At 33.2% G+C, this 22,641-nt stretch overlaps 1 long non-coding RNA gene and 1 pseudogene across 3 annotated transcripts in view; one reads left to right on the plus strand and one right to left on the minus strand.

Moving 5' to 3' along the window:
• Positions 1 to 3,062: 3,062 nt before the first annotated feature.
• On the minus strand, positions 3,063 to 3,577 carry LOC105712366 (ADP-ribosylation factor 4-like; annotated as a pseudogene).
• A 5-nt stretch (positions 3,578 to 3,582) lies between these two features.
• The window catches only part of LOC105712368 (uncharacterized), a 71,272-nt gene continuing 52,213 nt past the window's right edge, over positions 3,583 to 22,641 (plus strand). Inside the window, exons 1-2 of one of the 3 annotated variants that reach the window (XR_010337292.1) lie at positions 3,583 to 3,972; positions 18,552 to 18,682. This is a non-coding gene — a long non-coding RNA (uncharacterized LOC105712368). The remainder of the gene's footprint in view (positions 3,973 to 18,551; positions 18,683 to 22,641) is intronic. The other 2 variants (XR_001106303.3, XR_001106304.3) reach the window with 2 other exon arrangements.

Genomic DNA, 22,641 nt, shown 5'->3' on the forward strand with positions numbered 1-22,641 from the left:
CTGTTCTTTTCTGTTCAATCACATTTGTACATGGCTATCCCTGCTTCATTGAACCTAAGCATAAAATTGGATATCTTCCCCTGTATCTCTGGGTCTTCATTCTGGAGGCTCCCATGTCACAGAAAACTGTAATCAAATAAATGTGTTATGTTATTCTCTAATGTATTTTTTGTAATAGGGTTGCTGTCTATGGCTCTTACAATGTAAAAGAAAAAGATGAGTTCTTTTCTGCCCCTACATATCATAATCCATGAAAGAAATAAGGTCATGAGATGCATGTTGCACAATACTTTCAGTGGTATGAATTTACAAACTGTGAGCCTGCAAATGGAAAACTTGCCATAAAATGCATTAACTATAAAACTTTGACGTGGGTGGTTCTCATGTGATGTTGCCCATCTGTTCATGAAGCAAAGAAAATCCTTAAAAATCCTCTTAAATAATAAGAAATGCTCAGCAAGAAAAAAGAGAAATAGTAAATGAAATCCTTTGTAAGGCTGAATTCTTAAAAATGGATTTATCTAAACTCAAGTTATAAATCTATATATTTTATAGAAATATATAAGCATTTTAAAAAGTAAATACACCCAGATTTGACTTTATTGTGTGTGTTTGCAGTGAGGTTGCTGTACGCACTGAGGTTGCTGTAATGCAGTAGTATGGAAAGGAGAGGGGGCAAATCTAATTCATGTAAAATAATAAACATGCACAAATCAATTTTAAATTAGAATTTGATGAATAATATACAGTTATGTAAAAAACAAGAAGTGTTATAGTAATATGTAAATTTTGATTATGAATATACAAATATAAAAGCCAAATCACCAGGCGTGATGGCTCATGCCTGTAATCACAGCACTTTGGGAGGCCGAGGCAGGCAGATCACGAGGTCAGGAGTTCAAGACCATGCTGACCAATATGGTGAAACCCCGTGTCTACTAAAAATGCAAAAATTAGCTGGGTGTTGTGGCTCATGCCTGAAGTCTCTGCTACTCAGGAGGCTGAGGCAGGAGAATTGCTTGAACTCTGAAGGTGGAGTTGCAGTGAGCCAAGATCATACCACTGCACTTCAGCCTGGGCAACAGAGGGAGACTCCCTCTCAAAGAAAAAAGAAAAAAAAAGAAAGAAAAAAAAGCCAAATCATCTATACATGCATATGTGAGTTCCTACATTTGTAAGATCAAAAGGAAAGTTATGGAGGGATAAACAAGTCTATTAGCATTAAGTTGATGAGGAACATAAGACTAAAAGGGATGGGGAAGTCAATCAAATAGATGATTAAATTATGGGTGCCTATGTTTATTTCCTTTTTACAATTTTATATTTTTCACTTAATACAAACATCACATGTTAATTTAGTCAGACCATGTTGTCATATGTTTCATGTTAAATGTGATACCAATATCTTTTAAAGGAATTGTCTTTCAATTCAGACTGCACTAAATTTGTGTTGGACTCTACCACTTACAAGCTATGTCCTTTGGCAAGTAAATCCTTGTATCTCTGTTTCCTCATTAGTCAAATAAGCATAAGAATAGTAACCACATCAGATCATAGAGGAGATAAAAGAGAAGATGTCAAGATGTGTGAAAATTACACAAAATAAAGCATAATACCTAGTAATCACTCACTCGGCAGTAAATTTTATTCCCTTCTTGTAGAGGAGAAAGCCCTTAAAGATCACCTAACCAATTGAAATCTCAGAGGCAGTCGTCAACCTAATTCTCACACCAGATTCTGATAAATTTAAGAAATAAAACAAAGATGAAAGCCAAAAAAAAAAAGGCCAAACATGCATGTGTGCAGGCACACACACAGACACACACACACACAAAGAAAAGGACACCACGACACGGCATAATCAAATTGCTTAAAACCAATTATTAAAGAGAGTCTTCAAAGGAGCCAGAGAAAAAGATTCATTATCAAAAGAGAAACAAAATATGTTATGAGAAAACATATTTATCGAATTTGATGAGTTTTCTGAAAACTCTTAATGAAGATATATTTGCCAATAAAAAATAAAACATCAGCAGAGCTATCATATACTAGGCAAAGAATTAGACTGATACTAAGCAACATTCAACATCAAAAAGATACAATATAAAGGAAGACAATCTGTTGAATATTAAAATCATCTCAATATGAATTCTTTGCAATCATCACAGAACTAATTAGCTATCAAATCCAAAGTTTGGCTGATGGAAATAAGGAGTGAATATGAGGTAAAAAATAAGTTCCTCAGCACAAGAGAACTGAGTAGTGTTTTGGACCATTTTCCTGGCTGGTATAAGCAGTATCAAAATATCTTCTTTGGCAGGGGAGAAAATAAATACAAATAAAAATCCTATATTTTTTAATCAGCAGACTGTCTCAGGAATGATAAAGGTATCAGTAAAGTAGCAAGGCGATAATTTAAAACATTATTTGTTGGCCAGGCACAGTGACTCATGACTGTAATCCCAGCACTTTTGGAGGCCAAGTCAGGTGGATCACCTGAGGTCAGGAGTTCAAGACCAGCCTGGCCAACATGGCAAAACCTCGTCTCTACTAAAAAAAAAAAAAAAAGAAAAAAAAGAAAAAAATAGGCAGGCATGGTGGTTAGAGCCTGTATCCCAGCTACTTGGGAGGCTGAGGCAGGAGAATTGCTTGAACTTGGGAGGCAGAAGTTGCAGTGTGTTGAGATCGTGCCATTCCACTCCAGCCTGGTGACAGAGCAAGACTCCATCTCAAAAAAAAAAAAAAATTGTTTTGTGCTCAAAAAACATTCAAATGGGTTTATTGAAAAGTTTCGCAATAGCTGGGCATTTAGGCTTATAAAATTAAAGGAGAACACTTTTTCCAGGAGAATTGCTTTAAAACAAAGCATATTGCTAAATAGCAACATTATACCTGGTAAACAATCATTGGCAACAAAATAAGTTTAAATGCTGTAATATTCTGCCTAAGGAGTCCCAGAGACTGTATGATAACCAAGATGCAAACTAGTTTTGTTGTAGCAAGACTAGTTTCAATTCTACAAAACATGTCCTTGGTTAGCTATCCAGTTTCATCCAATGTTTTCAAAACTCGTTTGCCAGTCAGTTAAGTCCCTGATACAGAACAGTGCCTTGTGTAGCCTAAATGGCTTGAATATACCGTGTTCTGTTACATACAGACTGAATTTGTCTGTCATTTCACTGATGGCCATAGCATTTGGCAAATTTTGTTTACAAAAAGCAACAGCACTGTATCTCTCAGCTTATCCTTCTGAAGCATTTTCTGTAGCTCTTCTGCTCCTTCCTGAATTCTTTCATAATCATTGCTATCTAACAAAAATGACAGCCTGGGTATTTTGGATGTAATGCCTCCATGGAGGCCTAATTTTATCTTGACCTTCCCATACTGTGAAACAAATTTTTTATATTCTACTCTTTTCATGTTAAAACCATTGGTAGGAATAATGGTGACCATCTCCCCTAACTTCACCTTATACAGAAGATCACCTTGCCAGCAGCATCCAATCCAACCATCAGAGTGAATATCTGCTTCTTTGCAAAGACAGGAACAGAGAGGGGATGGTGAGGCCCAGGGTGGTAGAGGCACCTGCGATGGGCAGACACAAAAGGGGTGTGGGGTGTCCCCCAGACCTTCTCCTTTCATGCTCTGAGAACACTGAACCAAAGGGAAGAGAAATAGCTCAGGGAGAAAGAGAGTAACAGGGACATCTTGCTGGCCAATGTACCCATGAAGCTGCTTGGCAGGAATTAGTGGGGTGTGGTCCTGCCAGACAACTGGCGCTTCAGTTGTGCCAAGACTTGCAGCAGCCCAGCTCCTCCGATGCCTTAATGTTATTTGGATTTCACTTTATCTATGCTGCATTTAGTAGATGAGGCATTTGTGGTGTTATTTTGCTGGGGATTTGAGGTTTATAGTATATTTCATTAACTTCTCACTCTATCCTCATGGAATGCTGTCCTAGTTCATTCCCAGGTAAGAAATTTAAAACAACATGCTTCCATTTGACCCTGCATGGTCTTTGAGTTATTTTAATTATGCATTTTATTTCAATATGCTATAAATAACAGGATATATTGTTATTGTTTTAAACATGCAGTTATCGATTAATGACACCATAGTCTTCATAGTCACCCATTTCTTTACTACTTCTAGTGTTCATTTTTCTGTCATTCCAGATTTCCATTTGGTATCATTTTCCTTTACTTCGAGGTCTCTAACATTTCTTATAGTGAAGATGCCTTAATTATAAATTCTCTTAGCTTTTGTATGTCTGAAACAATCATTTTCTTTTCTTTTTTTTTTTTTGTCTTTATGAAATGCACTTCCGCTGCATAAATAATCTTAGGCTGATGTGTTTATTTTTTTAATTTCAGAGAAAGTCTTTAAAGATACTCATCCATTCATTAAATATTCATTTATTAATGACACATTTGATGTCCTAATTTTTGTTTCTCTTTTGATAATGAATCTTTTTCTCTGGCTCCTTTGAAGACTCTCTTTAATAATTGGTTTTAAGCAATTTGATTATGCTGTGTCGTGGTGTCGTTTTCTTTGTGTGTGTGTCTGTGTGTGTGTGTGTGCATGCACACATGCACATTTGGGCTTATGAACTTCTTGTATCTGTGAATTTATGTTTTTCATCAAGCTAATGGTTTTTCACAGATTTTTTTTCTGTCACCCACCCTACCCTCTCATTTTCTGACTGTAATTACACATACATTCAGCTGAACTGAGTTGTCCCACAGTTCACTGATACTCTATTCATTTTTTAAAATCTTTTTCTTTCTGTATTTCCTTTTGAATAGTTTCTATTGTTCTGTCTTTAAATTTATTGTGCTTTTCTTCTGTAAAATGCTGTTAATCCTACTCATTGTATTTTTTTCTTAAACATTGCAGATCGTTATCTGTTTTAGCCTCTCAAGTTTTTTTAGTTTTACGTCTTTCATGTCTGCACTTGATATGTCCAATCTTTCCTCTAGCTTCTTGAACATAATGAATACAGTTGTAAAAACTGTATTCTTTCACTCTTCATTAATTGTATCCCCTGTCCTTTTCTTGAATCATTTTTAATTGATGATAATTTTTTTCTCATTATGGCTTACACTTCCTTGCTTCTTTATATTAAGCTTCAATATTACATGCATTGTGAATTTTATCTTATTTGGGCCCGGATTTTTTTTATTCCTTTTTTCTATAATGTGTTTAACTGGAGAGAGTTCACTCTTTGGGGTCTTTGTCTTAATGCTTTACTAAGAAGAATGAGCATAGCCTTTTATCAGGGTTAATGTTTTCCACTACCGAAGCGTGTTCTTCTGAGTACACTATCTGATATTCTGTGAATTATGAGGTTTTCTTCTCTAGATATTGACAACTGGCACTACTGCTGGTACTTTATAAGCCCAGGACGTTGTCTCCTTTAATGATTTAAGGTGGTTGCTTTCCTTACATGCATGTACTGATCAGCCTTCAATGAACACTTGTGAGATACTTTCTAAAATTCTCTGGAATTCTTTGCTTTTTTTTTTTTTTCTCACCCATACTTTTCTTTGCAAACTCTAGGTGTTTTGACTTCCCTGAGTTTTCAGATCCATTTTCTCAACTCAGAGAGACTGTTAAGCTCTCCCTGGGTCCTTACTCTGCCCTGAGTTCCAGAAACTTGTAGGCTAGAGCAATCATGAAACTTACTTCATTTGTTTTCTGTCTCTCTCACATGACTGCTGTTGATGCTTGAGGGGCAATGCTGAGATCTATTGCTTTATATATTTTGTTTCTTATTTTGTTATTTTAGTCATGAGAGTAAATCTTGTTTCTTTTACTCCATCTTGGCCCAATGCAGAAATCTCATTATAATTTATTTCTCATATATATGTTTCGCCCAGCACACTGTAATCTTATTTTATTAATCTTAGCCTAAAACAGAACACCTTCCAATATTGAACTTCACATGCATTTGTGAAACTGGACCTCTTTTGTTCATCAAAAAGGAATAGTAAATACATTTCAAGTTATATGGCAACTTGCATGGTAGTGGAGACTTCTGTTGGAAAGGAAGCTTGAGTTGTTTTGAATCTAATGGAAAAGAGATCTTTATTAGAATAGTAATGTCTAACATATGGTTTAAGAACCATTGCTTTAGTGACTAACATCTATATTTGAAAATTTATCAAAATAATAAATACTATAATGCCTTAGAATAGGTGATAAATAGTACACAACAACAAAGAGTTGACCATTCTGGGTGAGTTGCTAGCAAAAATTATGAACATTACATTAATTTTTCAAAGATTAGTCACATTGGGTAACACAGTATTAACCTAAACAAAACATAAACAGGGACACTTTAACAATCAGCATTTTACTATTGTCATAATTTTTAAAATTCTAAAATTTCAACCAAATTTAAAAAGCATGTTGGAGAACACATATATATCTATTACCCTTTTTATTAGGAAAAAGTTTTAATCTGCTGATTCACAAGCGTTTGTGGCCCCAATGACAGTCTCCATTCTGCTGTGCTCAGGAAGAAGGGAGGAATCTCCTCATTATACAAAGCCTATTTGAACAACTTCTCTATAACTTCCTTTAAATTTGACATAAATAAATATATAACTAAGGAACAGCAAGTGGTTATGTGTCAGACATTTTCCTGAAGAATGTGCCCTTTACTTCTAATCTAATCTTTCCCCAAATATAGAACTATGTTTAGGGATATGCAGGATAATAAAGACATAATTCTACTTTATAAGAAGAGTTTAAATTTATTACTCTTTAAATAACTCAATAGAGACTTCCGTAACATCTGCCCTCTTTTCATCTCTTCCTATAAATTTGCAACAGTCTACCTCATACTATATGTATACTTAAGAAATATCTAGTCTTAGGAAATATACTTAATATTTTTTTCTAAGGTAACAGAGTAGGCTATGGAGAAACCCCACATTCGTAAGTAGGCAAAAAGCCTGAGAATGTCTGTTGCCTTATAAAAGACAATACTTTGTCAAGAAATGCCTTGTAATCACAGAACTTTATGTGTTAGGAAAGACAGAGGAAAAGAAGACATATCAGTTTGAAGGTAGTCCCCTGAGCACACAAGCTCAATAAATATGAACCTTAGAAACAATGATCATTGCATGATTTGCCTGTGATCAGACTTGGGGGTGTGTATGAATCCTAAACTCTTGGTTTCTATGTGACAATAAAAACACAGAACTGCTCTGGAATCACTGAACTAGAATTCACACTCTTTTGTGACAGGTAGTGTATATTCAGTGCCAGTGGAGGCAGATGGAGCATAGTTTCTGCTCAAAAATATGCAATCTGTTAGAATCTTTTTATAGTATGAGAAAAAAGCCTTTGCCTTGCTCTTAAAACTAATGTAAGGCTTTTTAAAATGTATAAAGGAGGACAACAAAAATAAGAGATATATATTAATAAAGAAATTAGTGCAAGCTGAATATAAGGAGAAGAAAGAAAAGGCAGCTAAAGGCGAATCTGAGTTCACCAAGTTTATCCTATATTCCTGCTACAAAATTCCAAGAAGCAAGCCATAAATTGAACTGTGCTTATTCCAAAAGTCAAGACAAAGAGGGAAAACTGTCAGCTTTGTCCTTCACAATGCATGTCAAATAAAAGAATTACTCAGAAGAACAACCACTTCCAGGGAGGACCTCCTGAAACGATTTGTCTGGGGAGTCCTCATGAAAAAAACACAAGTTGGGAAATTCATGCTTGTCAGCAGGCTTATGGGTGTTCCTGAATCTGCTCTTGAATCAGGGAAGTGCTGTTAAAAAAGCTCTGTATGCACCACCTGCCTTCAAGTGGTCCTGAGAGAACAATCTCTTACTTTGTTTTATGGGGGCACTCAATCCCAAAGAAATGGCTGAGAGAAACTGCACCAAATTCATATTTTAAAGATAGAGTAAATAGTTCTTCAATAATTTATGTTTCTCACAAATATTGTGCTCAGTAAATTATAGTCGCATAACTTTTTTTTTCAATGAATAAACAAGTGCTCTAAACTACTTCTTTCTCTGCTGCTATCCGGTCATACTTATTATAAAAAGAGGCAATAAAATTAAATAAAATATAAAATAAGAAATTAAACTATAAAATTAATCAGAGAGCATAAGTATTACAAAGAAACTACAGTAAAAGGTAAAAAGAAAGGTAAATAATAAAGTAGAAGATGAAAAATAAATGGAATAAATAAATAAATATAACAAGATAAAGTAAAAAGAATAAAAACTTTCTGAGAAGATTTAAAGAGGTATAAAATGAAAGAAGTGAAAAATATTCAAAAGTTTTGTTACTAAAAAACAAAAGAATATTTAACAAATGAACAACAAATAGCATTCTTCACAGCAATGAGATGAAATAACTTTACAGTCTTAAACTACAAAGTGAGACTTGTTCTTTAAAAATATGAAAGAATATAGGAAATAAAAAGGAAAAGCCAATGATATGAGTTCTTAGAATGTGCTGACTGATAATGAAGAGTCACAAGGCAGAACCATAAGTAATGTTTTTGCTCTGGTAACTAAGTTAGTGTCCTGAGTGCCTTCCTGATCACATAATCCTTTGAAAACAGGTCATGCTTCCATCAAAAAAGAGGAACTTCCTTACTACTTCAGTCACTTCCAAGTCATTAATTGTCATTCTTCAATAAGCTCTGGCTAATAGTCAATTGTAATTTTTGTATTCTAAATTTTTTTATAAAAGGAAAAACAATAATTAGTGCCTGTTATCTTGAAATACCTCTTCAATATAAAAATCAATATTTTTTTCTGTGTTTTATCTTCACAACTCTGATATTCTTGAGTTATTGACATAGTCAACATTGATTTTTTTGGAGCCACTTAGATAATAGTTGAATTTTTATCTGAATTTATTTTCCAATCAGGGGAATTTTTTTATGTTTTACTTTTAAGATTTTTATTTTACTTTTATTTTTATTTTTTAATTTTTTTCTGAAGAGGCATGATTAGACTAAACATTTAATCTGAAATGTTAAAACTATATGAAAGATCTCAGAAATGTTCACTGATTTGGGACATATAGAAGTAGATATTAATTTTCTAATCACAAATTTAAACATGTGCTCTGGACTACTAAAACCATCCATTTACACTGGCACTAACATGTACATGATTTTAAGAAAAACTTAGATATATTTCATGAATAGTAGATGTGATGATTTCAGGTATTCTACTTGTTAATACTAACAAACAATTCTGTTTGAATTAACTCTATTGTGATACAAATACATAACAAGGAAGTTAACTAAACTGTTTACATATATATAAAAGTAAAGCCAATCAATCAAATGAATTTTTTATAAAATTTGTTTTGGCATTAGAAGACATGCTGAGAATTTTATGACCTCTTCCTCAGGGACCATGTTTATCTTTGTTAGCCATCATACCTTTTAACAATTATGCTTATTGAATGATCTATGTGCATGTTCTTGCCTCTGTTCAAACAAACAGGCTAGAGCTTGTGCCAACATGATGACCTTACAAACACAAAATACACACTCCTTAGGCATATTTGAGACATTAACTGTGATAAGCAGAAAACCCAGCCTTGTGTAATCTGTCAACAAACTAATAAATTACTTTGGTCAAGGGAGGAATAACTTCCTCTCATGACCATCTGCACAGGAGACTAGGTTAGTAATTAGAATTCCAACAAAACTGAGCATTTGGACAAGATAAGCAAAGACTTAATACTTAAAGTTAGGAGCCAATCCTTTTAGGAACCTAAAAGCACACACTTAATCTTTTTTTGGCATTCTATCTATAAATATTAAGAGATTAGCTAGAAATATGATTAGGCAATAGGAATCTCTATTTAGAGCCCTACTCTGAATTCAAAGTACAATGTACAAAGTCACATTTCTATTGTCATTAAAGGGAGTTTTACCTTGAAAACAGAACCGGACTTGGGTACTTTCTTGATTATTGACTCAAACCCAAATTTACCTATGGGGCCTGCCAAATATTAGTTATTTAATACCTTTAGTATATATTTTGGCTATGGAACTGGAGTCAGGAGGCCTGAATTCATATCTCAGTTCTTATACTTAGCTATTTGACTTTTGGTACTGCCTCTTTCATAAAAAGCATCCCACATACCCCACCACAGCAACCTGTTGGACAAGCTGATCGAAAGGCAAACAGCCCTGGACTTGGTAGAGAATAAGATGAGACTTTCCACTAACCTGCTCCTTTGAAATTTTGCATTAGGTTTCTTCTAAAAGTCAACATTGAAGTTTGGACTATGAACTGATAGAATGAGTACTGAGAATCCCAGGGATACCACTCTTTGTCATGTGATACGACACAGTGCTGTGTTCTTGATTGACTTTTATGTTCCTTATGTATGTAGGGTTCAAATGATACACCAAGTTACAGAGTCTTCTTAAATAAGACCAGAATCATTGACAATATCCTCAGACCTACCACAACAAATGCTGTAAAGCACATATATGTTTATACTGAATGTCTTTTGGAGTATGTCTAAAAACTTGGAACTTAACCTAAGTTTACTAATGAGCCATAACATGAGATACATCAATTGTCAGCATAAAAAATGTTGCTAGGTAATCGGGAGAACAAGTATTGCATAGAGTTGCTTTTTTATACACAAAAACATATTTAATTTTATCCTTTGGGACATTTTTATAATCAAAAATTAAACAGATACATCAAGAAAATAAAAATTATATACTCTGAGTTATAAAGTAAACATATCCATGTTGTAAAAATTATAATGAGGAGAGATTACACATACACATATTTAACTATGATTGAGCTGTTATACAAAGGGAATCCATCCCATTCCATTAATTTTCCTTAGTGTATGAAGATTAAAATGAGTATTCAAAATAATGAAGAAAAGCTTTGGATAAAAATATCTGAAGACATGCTTCACTGTAGAAAACTGAAGATCTAGGATAACGCAGACTTTAAGAAGAATAATGTTTATCATTTAATTTAGATAAACAAAAATTCTATCTTTGCAAAAGTATTCATCTTTTATTACAAATTGCCAAGGTTAAATTCAGTTCAACGGGTCTTTCGCCTTTTAACACCAGCCATATTTTAAAATGTCTCTTTGAACATTAAATTTTCTTCCCTGAATTTGTATATCTTTTTAAAATTTGCCTTCCTTCAGGAAACTCTGCCAAATGTGTTGAGAATATGAACCTCAATTACCAGGCGTTCTATGTGTTTAGAAATTTACTTTTTTCTCTGGTTTCCTTGGAACTTTAATTACACAGTATTTCCAATTATTTTTCATGACACAAACTTATTCTCATTTTTTTTCCTGAGCCCAACACAAGCCAAACATGAACTTTATCAACAATCTTGGTCTACCTGTCATTCTCGTCTTCCTCGCTCACCCAAAACACATTCCTTATCTTAGCTCCAGCTTTCTATTTGTTGGTCTTATGACTGATAGATTTGAATACTGTTTTCTGAGTCTCTCTCAGTTTGTCATTCTTCAGGTTGAGGTTTCTGCAGTGATCTAATGAACTCCAAAATTTCTCCTACCAGTTTTCCTTCTCTTCCTGTGTATGGAGAACCAGCAGGACAGAAATTCTGCTTTGGTGTCAGTACAACCTAGTTTCCAGGTGTAGCAATCTGGCATTGCTCCAGGAGTGGATCACTAAGCATCAACCAATGACAGAGAGAATCTACTTTGTTCAGCATTGTTAGAAAGGGAATTCGTCCTACCTCAAAATTATTAGCCCATATAACTTCTAAATATTTACCATTGTCAGGGGCTGTAACAGTTTCCTGTACTCATTAATTGTGAATTCTAGCACCTACCTATTTTGGCATAAATCAGGAGTGAAGTTATAATTTGATGCATTTCTAAAGCAACCTGTTTATTCAGGCAAATTTTTCAGCAGGTACATTACTTTAGATTCTATTATTCTATCTATTATCTATATATCTATTATTTAGATTCTAACTATTCTATCCTATATTCTCTATTCCAAATGTATCATTCATGTTATTCAATATACTCATTCCCCTTTATTTTGAGCACTGTGCTAAACTTTCTGTATATGATTTTGGTATTATTCCTAATTCACAGATGAGGAAACTGAAGCTCAATGGAGTTAAATTTCCTAAATTATCAAGCTAGTAGTGAATAGAATTTGATTGAAAGCCATATCTCTCCAACTCCAACTTCTGTTCTCTCTCAACATACAGCATACTACATGAAAAGTAAACATATTATAACAAGTAACATAGGTGAAGTTAACTGCAAAGTGCAAGAGAAGGATTGAAGAGGGAGTGATTAAAGTTTTTTTTTTTTTTTAATTTTTGCTAAGTACCATCTAAGTGCAAGAATTCATTTATGCTCGGGAAATATACTGGTGACCAATCAAAAACAGTCCCTGCCTCCCTTGAAATATTTCCATCAGTCCCTCTCAAATATCCTTCAGTGTTTCCTCAGGTTCTCTTATCCTGCAAATATTCGAGAAACTAATGCTCCTTTTTCTAAGGACACACTTGCCCTTTAACAGCATCTGTGCTTCTACCCATTCTTTCAGCAACTTCTTTTATATCCTTCTAGGTTTGCAGTAGATGGACAAGACAGTAAAGCTCTAAATTTGTCACCTAAATTTATCATGTTTAGCCATCTTTTCCTATGTTCTAAGGCAGGTCTAGTGTCTAAGATCCACATATTTAAAATGCTTTTTTTTTGTTGCTGTTTTTGCCTTTTGTTTTTTTCCTAAAACCAACTGTAGTGAACCAATTTAAAAGCATTTAAACTCAGGAAAACTCAGGACTTGACAAAACCCCAAATATCTTTAAAAGATCCTTAACCCATTCCAAAACCTCAATGAGGAACATGCATTTTAAATCCCCAGGCCAACCATGGATATCCCTGAATTTCCAAATAATAACTAAATGTAGTAGTAATCTAGGTATATAGTCATATGCAAAATATTATTTTGGTTTGTGACTCTGTCAATCCAATCTTTTATTGATTTGTTATCCTGTTCATTGTGGGACCATTGTTGTTTTAGGGGCTCTGATGCAAAACCAAAATTAAATCTGTATTTTTCCTGTGTCTGACCTCAGAGAACTCTTTTTCTCAATGAAGGTTTAAAATTTGGGATCAAACCACAGGCAACTTGAATCCTACGTTTAGTCTTTAAGTGTTTATTCTAACTCTCAGAAAGACAATGCAACAAATAATGAGGCTTTAGTGTATCTTGCAAACCTTATTTGCATAACAATAATTTAACAAAATAACACTTTGTTACACATGCAATACTTTAAATGCCATTTTCCTTTTTTTAGCTTATGAAACATCAACCACACTAAAATAAGCTAAGATACATGTTTCTACGTTTTCTTGTAATTCACTTTTTTCTTTAACAGCTGAGGTCAAATTCCAAGCATTACTTTTTTATATTTTTCCCTTTTAAATAGAGATTTAAATCACTGGTTGACTTTATTTGCTCTTCATCATTAGATGTTCTTCTTAACAAAGGCAGCTTGCCTCACAAGCACACAAATTTAATCATTTTAATTTGCAACATAAATTAATATCTAGGACCTGCCAACTGAAAATCTTAGTTATTTCCGAAAGCTGCAGGTGCTATGAAGTACAGCCAACTGGAATTCGTCTTCCAAATAACAGTGAGTATGACAAAACCTTGCAAGGATTATTTCCAACATTGTTTAGAAACTAGAAGATGGCAAAGTTTACCAAGTACTTTAAATATCATTTACGTTTACCAAGTTTAAATATCATGAACTTATTTTTAACCCTAAACAACATAAATTTTTCCAAAAACATTTGTACTCATCTATATTACTCCTGGTAATTATCCTGCCATGAAGAAAATTTGCAATGAAAATATTTGAAATCTGGAATGAATCAGGCAGCTTACCTATCTAAATTCTGACCATCAGGATAAAGATTTTCAGGCAAAGCTATTCATTCTAATTGGTCAAATTCCAGCCAGTTCAAACTATCAAACAAGATGTTATCTTTGCCTTATCTTTGCAGAAAACATTAAGTCTATATATTATATCTCAATTCCAACATGTCCTTCACATGTACCAAATGCCTAATTGAAGATAAATGTTAATAAAACTATGTGGAATGTTAAAAACCCCAATATGTGCTCTTCTTTGCCAATCATGAGAAGTTGCTACACTGTTTATAATTTACTCTATGTTTGAAACGCAAACATTTGGACATAGTTTCTTTGCCAAATAGGGCTTTCCTGTAAAGATTATATACCGGGATAACTTTATTTGGAAAAGATACAATGATAAGGGCCCGTGCTATTTTAGTACTTACTAATCTGTTCTTGGTTTTTATTCAATTATGAAAAGTTTACATAAAAGACATGAAAAAGTAACAGATTTTTTATATTATAGACTACAGATAAATCTAAATTTGAATTTAAACATTAATAAGTAACAATGGTAATAAATTTTTAAAGATATTTTAACTTAAAATCATTTAAGGGCAAACCAAACATAGAATAATGAACTTATTCTATAGTGTATTAAATTATCTTTATATATAGTTCTAAATGTTTAATAGATACTATACCAACAAATTTAAAATCATAGCTGATGAGCAATCAGGAGACAGAAGTCACACTAGTCATTTCATTTATTTTTCCCTTTTTAACTTTATTTAGAAATAATTTCAGACTTATACAAAGTTGCAAATATAGTACAAACAGTTCCCCAAAACCCTTATCTCAACTAATTAACAAATGCTGACAAATTGCATAACCATAGTATAATTATCAAAATTTAAAAATGAACATTGATACAATAATATTGATTCATCTGGATGTTATTCACTTTTACCAATTGCCTTACTAATTTGTTTCTACTGGCCTAATATCTAACCCAGGACTCTTCATTGCATTCAGTTTACATTGCTCCTTAGTCAGCTTGAGTATGAGTCATGCATATCTGGCAAGAGGACCACAGAAATTCCTTGCACCCTTCTCAGTGCCTCATATCAGATACAGGATGACATGTCTCCTTATTGGTGATATTACATTTGGTAACTGTTAAAATTGGGTTTGCCAAGTTTCTGTCCCATAATTTTAGTATTTTCCATTTTAATTAATAAGTATCTTATGGGCAGATACTTTGAAATACTGCAAATATCCTGAGTCTCATAACACCTTTCCCAACTAATTTTAGTGCATATTAATAATTCTTGACTACAATGATTATAGGATGTGTCTACAAAATAAAAGGTGATTTTTAATTTCAATTATTATTTTTGTATTTATATATTGAAATGCTACTATTGAGAATAGTTGGTTTTTTCTCTATTTATTTATTTATATCAGTGCAATCTCATGGATATTTACTTCAATCTATGGGCTATAAAACATTGCTACCAGCAAGGCACAGTGGCTCACAGGTAATATAGCACAACTCTGTCTCTAAAAACAAAAATAAAAACGTTACTAGCACTATTATCGTACGGCTAAAAATGTCCCAGATTTGGCCACTGGTTGCTTTGTGAAGTGGATTCTCAAGTGCCTTTGACATGACATCATCATTTTAAAGTACTTTCTTCTTTTCTGGAACTATATGATTGATGCTTCAGGCTCATTCTCTGCTTTCTCCTTTTGCCTCAGACCTAGAATCATCTATTTCCATTTATTAGAAAATGGTATTTATAAATTATATCTCAGCATTAGATTTGCACATTGCTTTTTAGGGACAATTCTTTTTTTTTTTTTTTTTTCTCCCGAGACGGAGTTTCGCTCTTGTTACCCAGGCTGGAGTGCAATGGCGCGATCTCGGCTCACCGCAACCTCCGCCTCCTGGGTTCAGGCAATTCTCCTGCCTCAGCCTCTCGAGTAGCTGGGATTACAGGCACGCGCCACCATGCCCAGCTAATTTTTTTGTATTAGTAGAGACGGGGTTTCGAGGGACAATTCTTTTAAGAATAATCTAAGCCAGGAAATAAATATATGTAAGTACATATATGCATACACAGTTAGATTCATATCTAACTTTATATATCTAAATTTAAAAAGAAAAAAACCACCATGACTACATAATGGTCTTTTTGGTTCCAATACAATGCCACAAGGGTCATCCTAGCCTTGCCCCCTTCGTTATTTTAATGCCTGCCCCATCCAGCAAGAAATCAGCTTTCATTATCCACAATATATTTACCAGTTCGAAAGAAGTATAGAAATATGATGTCCTTTAACACTCCCTTTATCTCCTCCAATCATAATTGTCTTAAATATTTTCTTTATACATTTTGAACCATGTCAGTGGTATAATTTTTGTTTCAACCATGATACATAATTTAATACATTCAAGAGAATAAGGAAATGTATTTGTACATATTTTTGCTCTTTTCATATTTTTCTTCCCTCTTGGTGTTCAAAGTTTCCATTTTTTACATTTTCTTTGGGTTTAAGTAACTTCCTCTAGCTATTATTTTTTGTCTGCTGGTTATACATTCTCAGTTTCTCTGTATCTGAGGGTGCCTTAATTTTTCCTTAGTTCTTGAATAATATTTTTCCTGAATGTAGGATTTGTGGTTAAATGTTTTTTTTTTTAGCACTTGAAAAATACTGAGCCACATATTTTCTGGCTTCCATGGCTTTGATGAAAAGTCCACTGTCATTTAAATTGATTCCTTTTAGGTAAGGTATCATGTCTCTCTCACCACTTTCAAGGATTTTTCTTTGTCTTTAGTTTTCAGAAGTTTGACTCTGATGTTCCTTGGTGTGGATTTCAATCTATTCTGTTTGGTGTTCACTTAGCTTTTTGAAAATGTATGTTTATGTCTTCTGGCAAATTTGGAAAGTTTTCTGCCATTATTGTTTTAAACACTTTTTCAGTCATTCCTGTTCCTCCTCTCCTTATGGAAATCTGAGGACACAAATATTAGAGCTTTTGTTATAATGCCATAGATATCTGAGGTTCTGTTCAATTGTTTCAGTCTATTTTTTCCCTGTTGTTCAAATTAGGTGTCTATTATTCTATCTTCAAATTCAATTATTATTTTTTGTCTCATCCATTCTGATGTTGATACCATTTATTGAAAGGTTTTTTGATTATTTATAAAATTTTCATTTTATTTTTCTTTATATTTTTCATTTTTTGCTTACAGTATTATTTCATGTGTGTCTGTAATTCCTCATTAAAAATGTTTTGACAGTTGCTTTAATATCTTTTTCAGATAATTCCACCCCTCTGTTATCTTGGCATTTATTGATTCTTTCATTATTCTGTTTGAGATCTTCCTGTTTCTTTATAAGATGGGTGATTTCTAATTGAATCATGTATTTTGGTAAATATTGTATGGAATTCTGGATCTTATTTAACCTTCTATTTTAGCTGTTTTGATACCACACCAGCAGTAAAAAAAGGAATGCTGCCTCCTTACTAGGTTAAAAGTTTAGATTCCCCAGTCTGACTTTACTGACACACAAGTTTGTGGGGAGCTCCTTGTTACTCATGGGTGTAATAACAATTCTGGCTCTCAACCAGGCAATCACTGATACGTCTCAGGCTTGCTGGAACAGAAACTCTGTTACTTATTCCTGTGTGGCTTCCACTGACACCACAAAGAGGGTGGTGTCGTTATTGCTGGGTAGTGGTGAAAGTCATGATTCACTACCAGACCACCCCAGCAAGTAGAGGAAAGGGTGCCCTATTATTGCCAGATGAGAATGGAAGTCCACCTTTTTAGGAGTATTTTAAAGTTCATCTTATATAGATTTGCCCATTTTTCATTTCGTTTATCCTAAATTTTTACTCTCCTTTAAGCCAATGTAAATGAAGTTTTCCTTACCATTATATCGCCAAATTGGTTATTTTTGTGTGTATGAATACTATTAATAGGCCTCTGAGTTTCTTTGACATGGCATCATCATTTTAAAGTACTTTCTTATTTTTTGGAACTATATAATTTCAAAAATTTAATTTAATAAACTAATTTTATATTCAACTATCTTACTGGAAACTATGAGTATCCTTGCCTTGTTTCTTATCCTAGTGGAAATATCTCGTTTCCACATTAAGTAATAAATTTTATAACTAAATATAGGCATTGTAGCACATTAAGAAAACTTCTGAAGTTTTCTATTACCTTGAGTCTTTTAAAAAATCAGGAATGAGTGGAATTTGGGGTGACATTTTTAGCATCTATGAAGATTTTTTTTCATATATCATTATTATGTGAGATATAATAGACTTCCTAATACTGAACCAACCTTGAATTACTAGAAAATATTCAACTTGGGCATAGTGCATGATTCTTTCAACGTGACTTTGAATTCTATTTGCTAATACACTATTTAGTATTTTGCATCAATACTGGTAAGATATATTGATCTTCAATATTCTTTTCTTGTAATATCTTTGTAAGATTTGGGTAGCAATGATATATTTGCTCTAAAAAAAAAATTAGGAAAGTCTTCATTCATTTTCACATTTCTGGGCCAGTTTATAGCACATGGAACTAACCAGAGGCAAGTAACCTAGAGTCATTAAAATTACAACAATTAGGTTGACTTATGTCCAAGTGGTGAAATTGGGCCAAGAAGAATCTTATAGAAACCCAATCAGAATCAGCAGTATTCCAGGAAGACAGGAAAACCTCAAACTTATCTGGCTGCAACATTGGAAAAAAGCATTATGTAAGTACTTGTTTGAATTAAAGTTTCTTAATGATGTAGATTATCAATAATGTGGCAGCTCATATCTCCTTGATCATCCTATATTTATATCAACCAATTTGTCCTGAAAAGTATGATCTGATTAAATAAGACACTGAAAAAGGTGAGAACAGCTTTTCCTATTCTATCCAAGAACTTTTGATATTTGCATACAAAGTTAGGGTCATATCTTCTGAACATATTATAGGTAAAAACTCTTGGATTTCTGATTTAATTTATAATATCGGACAAAATAACAAAGTTATAAACAATGACTGCAATCAAACATATAATGCCTTTCTTGATATCCATTCACTTCATGGGAAACACACTGACAATGGGATATACTGACTTTACTAAACATCATTTTCTTACTGAATAAAATGGAAAAACTACCTATCTACTTTATTTACTTACTTATCTATTTATCTATTTAGAGACTGTGTTGTGCTCTGTCACCCAGGTTGGAATGCAGTGGCACAATCTCAGTTCACTGCAACCTCTGCATCTGGGTTCAAGTGATTCTCATGTCCCAGCCTCCCGAGTACCTAGGATTACAGGCATGCATCACCATGCCTGGCTAGTTTTTATTTTTTATTTTTTTTGTATTTTTAGTAGAGATGGGGCTTTGCCATGTTGGCCAGACTGGTCTCAAACTCCTGGTCTCAAGTGATCCACCTGCCTCAGCCTCCCAAAGTGCTGGGATTACAGGGGCAAGCCACCATGCCCAGCCCTATCTACTTTAAATAGGAAACCTGAGATTATTTGTGTGAAAGCATGTAACAATATTTAACTTACAGCGGGTTCTCTCTATGCTATTGCCTAACAGAGTCATTTAATATTCTTAAATAATCAGTCATCAGTTTTAGGTGAGGGTGGAGGAGGTGGGTAGTGATTACAATGGAAAAGCTCTATCCAGCCACTTGTTCCTTCTGAGATCTCTGAATGCTATAAGCCAAGTTTATATCTTCCCCTCCTCTAAGTCCCAAGCAGGAAATTGGAGTTTTCTTTGGGGAATCTGGCCTAGAAAAAGTGACTCACAAATACCAATATGTGTGGGGTTTGCAATAAAATATTTACATCCACATTTGATTATTTTACAATGTAGACATGAAAACCACCTGTTGAAATGTTTTGCCCTACTCCAAACAAATGCCGCAATGTAACATTTTAGCACCTCATTCTTAAATGTGAATGGATGCACAGGGTCAATAGGCATGCGGGCGCATGAAAGACATAACAATACCAACAAATAAAAAAAGTGAAAATTGGAGAAAATGGAAGAAATTCTGGAAAGAAAAGAAAATCACAAACAAACAGCAGCTACTATTAAAATAATTAGGGAAATAAGGAAAATTTAAGTTACATTGAAAAACTAGGATGTTAATTTTAAAAATCAGAGAACAACAAAAGCCTTATGATTTTCTATTGAGAAAAAAAACAAAATAGTCAGAAGTTGTCAAAGAATTATAGTAGAAACTAGGTATTATGAAAAATGTAAAACAGGAAAGAAAAATATTTACAAATTATCAATACAGGATATCCAAAATCCTCAATATAGGGCATACGAAATCCAAAGACAAGAAGATTAAGAAATAGAAAAAGAAAAAAATAGAAAATTATTAAAGAAGTAATCAAGGAAAACTTCCAAATCTGCGAGCATAAACTTTCAAATAGAAAGGCCCAAAGATCATCTCACTTGCACTCTCGTAAAGGAGGTTAAAAGAAGATGTGCTCCCAAAAGAAGCATAGGAAGCAGCCACGGTTTTCAGGAAACAGAAGATCCAATATAACAGAGCAACAATCATTTATGGTAAAGGAAAGCTTCAAGATGATGCTGGGCAGCAACGCTCAGAGAGAAATCAGTTTAGGTGAGATTACACAGGAGAGCCCAAGAAAGATGTCTCAAAAAAAATGCACTAAATAAATTGTCCATTATAGAATTAAATTTTACATCTGCAGTGAGGAGTTTGTTGATAAATTAGCACTAGAAACAGGGAAAGTCAAGCAGAATAAAAATAATTGTTAACTTTAGAGAAAACAAGAGTGGTGCACAAGCCAGAGAATCATGTTGAAAGACTCAAATTTAAATAATATAGCTCTGATCAATCTAAAGTTGTTACATAAGCGTATTGAGGCTGCTTTGTCTATAGAGTAGCGATTCTTTCACTCCTTTACTTTATTAATAAACCTGCTTTCAGAAAAAAAAAGAAAGAATATTGAGAGAATTTGTATTAGGTTATTCACCAAGGGAGAAATAAGGTAAAAGTGAACTAAATATGTATCTTGTATAACAGGAATTCACTAGATATTGTGTAAAATGAAACCTCAAAATATAGTCATTTTAACATAACTATTTAGATATATAGACATATCCTAAACTTAGCAGCTAAATTAACAGATAACAGACTTTAGCGTGGCCAAAATCAGGACATGCAGGAGCTGGACAAAGGACTTCTAGAGTTTATTTTAAGATTCATCAAATTATTTAAACATTAAAATTGGGCACACATTAACTCAATAAGAACAAAATTTTAATTTAAAAATACTGTACAAAAGAAAAATACACATGATTTCACAGAAGATGAGAACATGAAATGTATTTAGATACAAAAGGGCAAAAGGCTAATAAGCATCTGAAAAATTATAAACTCTGTTAATAATACATGCTTATTAATACAATAAAAATAGTTTGTTTGATGACCTGATTCAAATTCTCTATTCAAGTTTCAAAATTATTTGCCCATGTTTCTGTTGCTAATCTAATTTTTGCAATCAAGGAGTTGCCATCTTCATCAAACTCATGGTCTAGTTACTATGGCATTTCCCATATGTTTGAATAGCCATTGTAGAGTTTTTACATTCTAGCTTTACTCATGCCCTTTGGAGATCTGCAGCCTAAAATTTAAGTTTACATCGTGTGGTATAGTTGTGAAGAAAGGAGATGAGATGAATTATATGCAGGTGCATGTCTTATTTGCACAGCTCTAAATGCATAATTTTGGGTTTAGTGGTTGCTGGATGGAATAGCAAGAGAACTGAATCAGTGAATGAAATTCTCTTCTTTCTTTTTTAAACAGACTAAATTATCTATAGAGAAATACTCATGAATTCATTTACATACAATTAAATGTTTTTATAAAAATAAATTATACATATGAAATAAATTATACTCTAGCTACATGCGTGTTTTTATCCCATGACTACTCTACCCAACTCTCCTTACCTCATTTGGTTCTGGTTCTCTCTCCCATCCTCTTCCACTTATATCTATCACCCAGCACCAAACTAGGAAATCTATTTAGCAGATATTATTTTCTGTTTTCCTCTAGGCATATATAACAATAGATAAGCATAGATATATAAAAATATACATCTCTTTATCCATATATAGACACACACATATGGGGAAAGTTTTATTGATTTACTAAAGCAATTATTTCTATATAATTTTTCTCTATTTTATTTTCTCACTTATTATAAACTCATGGAAATACCCTAAATATGGCAATTTATCCTTTTTTTAGTGATTGCATAATTCATGATACAAAAGAACTACTTTTACACTGCCATTTTCCTATTGATGACCATTTATTTATTAGCTGTTTTGTCTCATGAATGAGACTGTGTAAAACAATAAGCTATTATTAGAAATATTATTCATTTCTTAATTAAATCAGCTAAATTAAATTAGATGTTTGGCTTAATCATAAGAAATTATAATCACTTTATTATATATCACGGGCTAAGGTTTTGTTTTGTTTTTCTCTTAACTTATAAATGTAGAGATTCCTTCCTCTGTGGTTAGAGAAGATGCTCTTCTCTAGTTCTGTAGCTATAGGATTGGTATTTCAAAAAGTTTGGCATATAACGTGTACAGCAAATATGGTTAACAATGCTCCTGATAAAACTAATGTTACTCCTAGCTTCCCCTTCTCTCC

Source organism: Aotus nancymaae, unplaced genomic scaffold (assembly GCF_030222135.1).
Source record: "Aotus nancymaae isolate 86718 unplaced genomic scaffold, 86718_ANA_hifiasm-v0.15.2.pri h1tg000048l, whole genome shotgun sequence".
In the NCBI taxonomy this organism is placed as follows: domain Eukaryota; kingdom Metazoa; phylum Chordata; class Mammalia; order Primates; family Aotidae; genus Aotus; species Aotus nancymaae.